General features: G+C 36.5%; 1 long non-coding RNA gene across 2 annotated transcripts in view; it reads left to right on the plus strand.

Annotated features, from left to right (window-relative positions):
- Positions 1-7,582, plus strand: part of LOC106519200 (uncharacterized) — a 22,352-nt gene that overhangs the window by 3,674 nt on the left and 11,096 nt on the right. Inside the window, exon 1 of one of the 2 annotated variants that reach the window (XR_001310418.1) lies at positions 6,168-6,249. The exons of the other annotated variant lie outside the window; for it this stretch is intronic. This is a non-coding gene — a long non-coding RNA (uncharacterized LOC106519200). Of the gene's footprint in view, positions 1-6,167; positions 6,250-7,582 lie in introns of those variants that run through there. 2 annotated transcript variants of the gene reach the window in all.

Below are 7,582 nucleotides of genomic sequence, written 5' to 3' on the forward strand. Positions count from 1 at the left end.
GTGTGTGTGTGTGTGTGTGTGTGTGTGTGTGTGTGTGTGTGTTGGGGGTGCAGCAGGCTTGGAAATGTGGGTAGATTTTGGGATGGGCCCCAGCCAGTACATTTGAAATGTATTTAAATAAATAGACAGAGACATAAATAGTATTGGAGACATTTTGGGAGTCACAACATGACAAACATGGAGATCTGCAGTTGAATTTTAGGTAAAAAGAAAAGTCCATTGAAGGATGTGAGCGTGATCTTTATAGGCTGGTTTGGGAATAAATTATTAAAATCATGGCTGGGTCTAAATTTAGATACTTGTCTCAAAGCTGCACTCTGACGATTTAAAAGAAAACACTGACTTTAAAGAAATGCTGAACACAGAATCAAAAGTTTGTCATCGTCTTCGTACTCCTTCTGGTGAGCTGAGACAGTGCTGGAGTTTACTTAATAAACAAAATAAGTGTATGAAACAGATTCTGATTATATTTCAACACCTTCCTAAGTCATGATTTTTTAAAGTTCGTTAGGAATCTCTAAAAATGTCATACAGTACATTTGTAGTTGTGTTTTTCTTTGTGTGTGTTTACTGAAAAACCGAAAATCTAAAAAATATTTGTTTAAATGACTTGGACAATTATTTTAGGAAGGTTTTAATTTGAGGTCTAGCATTCCAAAAATGTACCTGCTAGTTACGTATATGCAGAGAAAGCAACAGACCCGGTTTTTCACTATTGCTGAGAAAAAAAATTATACGGTGTTTTAACGGTAAAAGAAAAAAAAGCAACAATTTCTGTTAAAAAAAACCCACCCCCATGCACCAATGAATAGTCTTACTGAACTTGCAGAGTGAGTGGTTTTAATATGGTGGAAAACTTCAAAGTCCAAGAAACCCATAGAGCTGGTCCCGGTTCAAACAAATCAAACCACTAAAACTACAGGTGTTCTCAGTGCTACAGCTAAGTTGTGCAACATTCATGTGGCAGCACTGGATATTTCTCTCATTACGCTGAACTTTTACACTGAACCAACCTTTAAGTCCGTTAGCATTGTATTTGAATTAAATGAAGAAGTCCAACTTTAAACACTTAGCTACCACAGAAAGAAGCATGTACACCACACTGAACATCCTAGAACTGCTTTCAGACTTTTTTTTAATCATGTTAAATATGTTTTAATCTTTCCATCATCAAAAACTTACCCAGAGTGTAGCTTTGACTCATTCATGCATTGGAACTGTCACTCTCAAAGCCTTGTTGTGATGACGTGCTGAAGTGGGAGTGTTGGAAATGGTAGGATTTTTTTCAAAAGACAAAGGCCAATTTCAGGGTGTTTAAATAGGCTGTGATGTACAGCATTTTCATAATAAATAAAGGTAAAGGTTACTTGATTGTGTTATGGAACTGACCTATGTGCCTGAAAATACATAACACCCCCACTTTAAATATGACTTTCTGCCAAATCATATACATTATTATTATTATGCCTCTGCCCACTGGGGCCAGATGCATACTGTTCTCTGGCTGCCTGTGTTAGTGCGGTGTCTGTTCGTCACGGGTGGTTTTGTGAGCACGATATCTCATGAAWAAAATTATATATTTACTTATAAATAGGCATAGTAACTACATGGTAGTAGGTTTGGGCATCAAAGGGTCAAAGGTCAAGGTCATTTATGATGATTGGTAATACAAAACTGGCCTTTTTTTCAATGGCAGACTTAGAGCATCTAAGATATATCAATTGACACTTTGGATTTGAGTTCCACGTTGTCATTGCCTGTCATCAAAAGCAATTATGATTTTGCGTTTGTGTGTGTGTGTGTACACACTCATATGTACGGTTGTTTGCACTTAGGATAAATATCTCCTGAAACACTGCAGTTTATTTTATTTATTGAGAGCAGTCATTGGATGTACATTTATAACTGATTATGCCTCCGCTCGAAGRGGCATATTGTTCTCTGGTTGTCTTTTTATGCGTTATCGGTGCAATTGCGCTGTATCTCCTGAACGGAGCTATTGATTTCAGTCAAAATTAACATGATAATTGTTCTTGGCCCAGCTGAGGTCTGAAAATATTTTGGAGCCAGAGGTCAAAGCTGAAGGTCAGGTAAAGTGATATTTRTTGCTTGAATCTCCTTATTTTGGATGGTACACATAAGTGGTCAGTCACTGAAATCAATGACAGTGAATATCAAAGAGAAAGTCACGCTTATACATTGATAATATAGTTACATACTTCTTAGAATGTTTAAGTTAAAAAACAGAGTTCAACAGGAAACTGCATGCAGACAAGTCTAGGGCAGGCGGAGGCATACAGGGTGGTGCTTTGGCCCCGAGTTCTACTTTGTTACCTTTTGGAATTGCACTGATTTAAAATGGCCGCAGATAACTATAGATCACACATAATGTCTTTCACAAGTTAGCTTAAAATAATAAGCAAGTAACTGTTCTTTTTGATAACATGGTTTTTGTGTAAAACTCAAGTAAAACGGCAGTATAGACTCCGTCAAGGAAGTCTTAGTGGGGTGGTGTAGTGGTGGTGGCGTATGTAACTTTTTTGAGCTTTATATCATTTTACGTCATTACCTCATCTAAAGCATACCCAGAGTGTTCCTTTGACTCGTTTATGTGTGTTCAATCCTTGAACAATGAACAAMTGAAGGTTACATTGTGGTATTTTTATTTAATTTAACTTTTTGCCTGGAAAATACATACCCCCACCAAATAAATAAATAAAAATAAAATAAAATAAAATAAAAATTGATTTGCTTATAAAACCAAAAAAGCACACAAATTGCAATTACAATTTGTAAATGGTGAAATAACATTTATTTATTTATTTATTTATTTATTTATTTATTTATTTATTTATTTATGGTTGTTTCATCTATAACTTTGTGTTTAATGTCTCTGAACATATTGTATATAATTTAAGTTATTTTTTTATTTTATTTTTTTTGTAAGAAAACTGAAGCCAGATCCATTTTTGCTGCATCTTCCAATCATCAATTCTTCTGCCATTAGGCCACATTGTTTCACTCACTGCTTCTTTATTCCACCACACTCATCCTTTTCTTTTCAGAGTAGCAGATGTGAATGACTGAATATGTGTGTGCAAGTTTTGCAGCTGAAAGTATGTGTGTGTGTTTTAGAGTGAGAGGGAAGTTAGCCAACTAGTCTTCTCTTTTGAAACCCAGAGGGCCTGGCTGACTCCAGTCCCCAACATGGTCGCCGTAAATCAGAGGGGGAAAGAGCTGAGTTAATTGCACGGGCGTTTATGAAGGAGAGAGCCTTGATTTACTCCAAAAAGCTTTACATCTCCCCTGCGGATGCGGAGTGATGAAAGGAGTAAAGCAAGGGGAAGGGGGTAGGGGGTGGTGGTGGGGGACAGGGATAGAACATGTGGGGTGTGAACAAAGTTCACTGGCAGCACATTAGATTAGATGATTGGTAAACTAGATTATGAACAGATATGTATCTTTAGCCTTGGGAATAATTGCTGAAACTTGAGCAAAGTTTGGATGAAGGAACAATTTTCCCCTTTGTAAAGTTAAACAAAAACAGCTTAAAAATACTAACAGAGGGACGTGAGTACTGTGAAACTAAGTAATGCAACATTTATTAGCATAAAAGCTCATATTTTATCACAGTGAAGTGTCTGCAGTCACTCTCCACACTCAGCTGTTCTTTCACACTACCAAATATTCTACACCTATAGGTGTTTCCTCTATGATTTATTTATGCTTAAATGTATTTTTTTTAATTATTCAGGTCTTTGTTCTTTGCTTCAGTATCTTACCTGCCATATACTGCTTTCTAAACGGCCTCGGTTTGGAAAAAAACAGATGGTTGTAACATACCATCGAGCACTTTAAACACCCACAGGACCAAAGTGCTTTACACATAACAAAACATGCATACATTCATAAAATCAGTAAAAAAAAAAAAAAAATCCCAACATAAAAACAACACTAAAAATTATGTTCAAAGGCCAAAGAGAAAAAAATGAGTTTTAAGAAGAGATTTAAAAACAGACAGGGATAATGCCTGTCTGATGTCCAAAGGAAGGTCGTTCCATAATTTAGGAGCTGCCACAGAAAAAGCACGGTCACCTCTGAGCTTACGCTTCATCTTGGGCACAGTCAGGAGCAGCTGATCAGCTGACCTGAGGGATCGAGAGGGCCTATAGGGTTGTAGCAGATTGGACAGACACAGCGGAGCAAAACAATTAAGAGCTTTAAAAGCAAATAACAAAATTTTAAAACGAATTCTAAAATATATGGGCAACCAGTGCAGGGAGGCTAAAACAGGAGAAACATGATCAAACTTTCATGTGCCAGTTTATAAGATGTGCAGCGGCATTCTGTACCCTCTGCAGGTGTGAGATACAGGACTCACTGATGCCTGAATAGTGTGTTACAGTAGTCCAGCCAACAAAAGTAACAAAAGCGTGGACTACTGTTTCAAAATGTTTCTTGGAAAGAATTGGCTTTACTTTAGCCAGCTGCCTCAGATGGTAAAATCTTGGTTGTACAACTGTTCTGATGTGGTTCTCTAACTTAAGTTCAGCATCAACTTTTATGCCTAGATTAGTAGCCAAAGTCTTGATGCACTGGGACAGTGAACCAACATCCACATCAGGTGTCTCGGTGGAGCTTCCAAAGATCATCACCTCAGTTTTGTTCTCATTAAACTTTTAAAAAAACAAACTGCCATCCAGGCTTTTATTTTCTCTAGACATAAAAACAGAGGGCTCAGAGAGTTTGGTGTCCTTTTTCTTTAATGGGACATATATCTGGGTATCATCGGCATAACAATGAAAAGCGATACCAGATTTTTCCAAGTATAGAGCCGAGAGGGAGCAGGTACAGCGTGAAGAGGAGGGGTCCTAAAACTTAGCCCTGCGGGACCCCACACAAAAGAGGAGCAGAAGAGGGTACACTTTCACCAAGACGGACACAGAAAGTACGCTCAGCTATGCAGGACCTAAACCAGTCTAGAGCTGTCMCACCAATGCCCCCCAAGTGCTCCAAACAATGAAATAAGATCTTGTGATCCACTGTGTCAAAAGCAGCTGACAGATCCAAAAGCACGAGGACAACACAGTCACCGAAATCTGTTGCTAAAAATACATCATTAAAAACTTTTAAAAGGGCAGATTCTGTACTGTGTAAAGATTTAAAACCAGACCGTGAAACCTCTAAAATATTCTGTTCATTCAAATATGCCATTAACTGGTTGTAGACTTCTTTCTCCAGAATTTTAGAAAGAAATGGCAGTTTAGGAATTGGCCTATAATTTTCAAGAACAGACGGGTCAAGATCAGGTTTCTTAAGCAGAGGTTGGACAGCTGCATGCTTTAAACATTTGTCAGGTTACAATTATTTTACAATGCCTGTTATTGCTCCAATTAGCTTATTAGCACATCTATTATTTTATAATTAATCTATTTCTTTCAATTATGGGTGTACCACCTCACTTAAAAAAAGCAATATCTGAACTATATAAATGATCTTTTAAATATAAAGAGATACCTTTCAAAACTTGAGCACTATTATTGTTAAATGAAAGCAAATTATCCAAGTTTAGCAATATGACATTGATTCAATGTTCAGCGTGAAAAAAAGGCAAGAAAGGCTTTCAAAAAAGAAAAAGAAACTAAACAAAAAAAAAACATGATTACATATTGCCAGAAGTTATATTTAGTGTGGAAAGGTTTGGGGTGGATGCAAGTCTACATGGATATGTGCTCATTCTTTCTTTTTATAGCCACCTAAAGCCTTTGTGTGAATATTTAGTTATACATAATGTGTGCACCCATCTTAGCTAATTAGTAGTGATAACAAACTTTGGATAAAGACGTGCTGTTATCCTGCCCTCCACAAAGAAGCCACAGTGAAGGCGACTGATGAGTTCCCATGCTTGCCGAACATCTGCCTTATCCACAAAGAGACAGATTACACGTACTCAACCCCACTTCTCCCCTTTCCTCCAAATATAGCAGCGCAAGCTAGGGTCTATAGTTCTCTTGCTTCTTTCCTGTGTGACGATGCTATCAGAGTTTCAGATGCTTTTTCAGCAGCTGTGCACTGCTCACAGCTCGGTCTTACACACACACACACACAAACAGTAAAGACGGAGGTGGAAGCGGTAAGAAACCGTTGAAGCCGTGGTTTTAAAGGTAGGCCTATGTGGTTGATGATGGGAAACGTTCGTTACAGTAGCATAGAAGATCTGCAGCCAAAGCATAGGAAGACAGAATAAAGGTGAGATAAAATGAATAATAATAAAAAAAGAAAGAAAAAATGTGAAAGAGAAAGCTATACGTTTACCACAAATTTCGTTTTGTGGGTTTTGGATCAAAATTAAATGAGAATTTTTGTTCCTCGTTTTATACCCTCAAGGATCAAAATAAGCAAAATTACTAGAAAAATTAGCTACTTTGTTGAGTGCAGTTTTGAACATGAAGTTGTATTTATGCTTTCTTTTACAAATAATGTTCAGTCATTAGTTTGACAATTTACAAACTGGTTAACTTTCACAAACTAAACTTGTGATATAAATTCATCAGTTTGCAGATAACATGATCCAACTGATTATGATAAAATGTTCTGTGGCTGTCTACAGAAACTCACAATACACAGTAAACTTCAAACTGTGTTGAAAGAGATGTTGAAAGTGATGCCTGTTGGTGCTCTTCTCACTGTGTCAAAAGGAACTGGTTCTCATCTGGTTCAATGGCAATAAAGTGTCATGATCGGTAGTGTTGGACCCAGAGCAGGCAGGCAGACATCATAAACTTGATTATTAAACAAAAACAAAGAACTGACATTTTCTTTTCAAGAAAATGAGTAAATATATTTATGTTTAATCAACTTGGTTTAGTGGAACCTGTAACATAACTTGGTTAAATAAATTGTGTAGAAAAGAATCAGTTGTTTTGAGTGGCTCCATCACCAGCTTTGAACTTTCCTTGACAAGGGGTAAAAAATAACTCTAATGCCTCCACCATTAAGTGGTAATATTTCAGTTCTATTTAGAAATGACAAAAAATAATTTAGTTTCCTCATTCTTACAAATAAATATCCTAACTAGAACTGCCTGAGTTTCATCCTCAGAATTGTCTTTTTTAGGACCACAATGAAATTTTGTGCAGCTGTATTCTGACTGGCTGTCAATTATATGTTTCAAAATAACCATTAAATTCCTCCTAAACTTATCCAAAATATACAGTTTGACAGTGTCATATCTGCAGTGTAGACTTCATCATCCATCATTTTAATGTTACTCAGTTAATACATCCATTTGTTACACACAAGTACTCTCGCTGTTTCCCCCRAAAATGCAAACAAAACAACATTAAAAACTTAACACAAATATGCTTAAATACTTAATTAAGAAGCACAAAAGCCTCAAAAGTTTGACAAATAAAAACACTAAGCAACAAGGTCATTCACATTATAAATAGTGCAGCAGGAGAGGCTGAAACACGTAGATGTAAATGAAATGAATAGATTGGGCAATCTAAACATTACATTTGTCAACAAAACAATAAATGCATTTATAACTTCATTTTGATATCTTAGATTATAATAGTAT

This window comes from Austrofundulus limnaeus, unplaced genomic scaffold (assembly GCF_001266775.1).
Source record: "Austrofundulus limnaeus strain Quisiro unplaced genomic scaffold, Austrofundulus_limnaeus-1.0 Scaffold73, whole genome shotgun sequence".
Taxonomy (NCBI): Eukaryota; Metazoa; Chordata; class Actinopteri; order Cyprinodontiformes; family Rivulidae; genus Austrofundulus; species Austrofundulus limnaeus.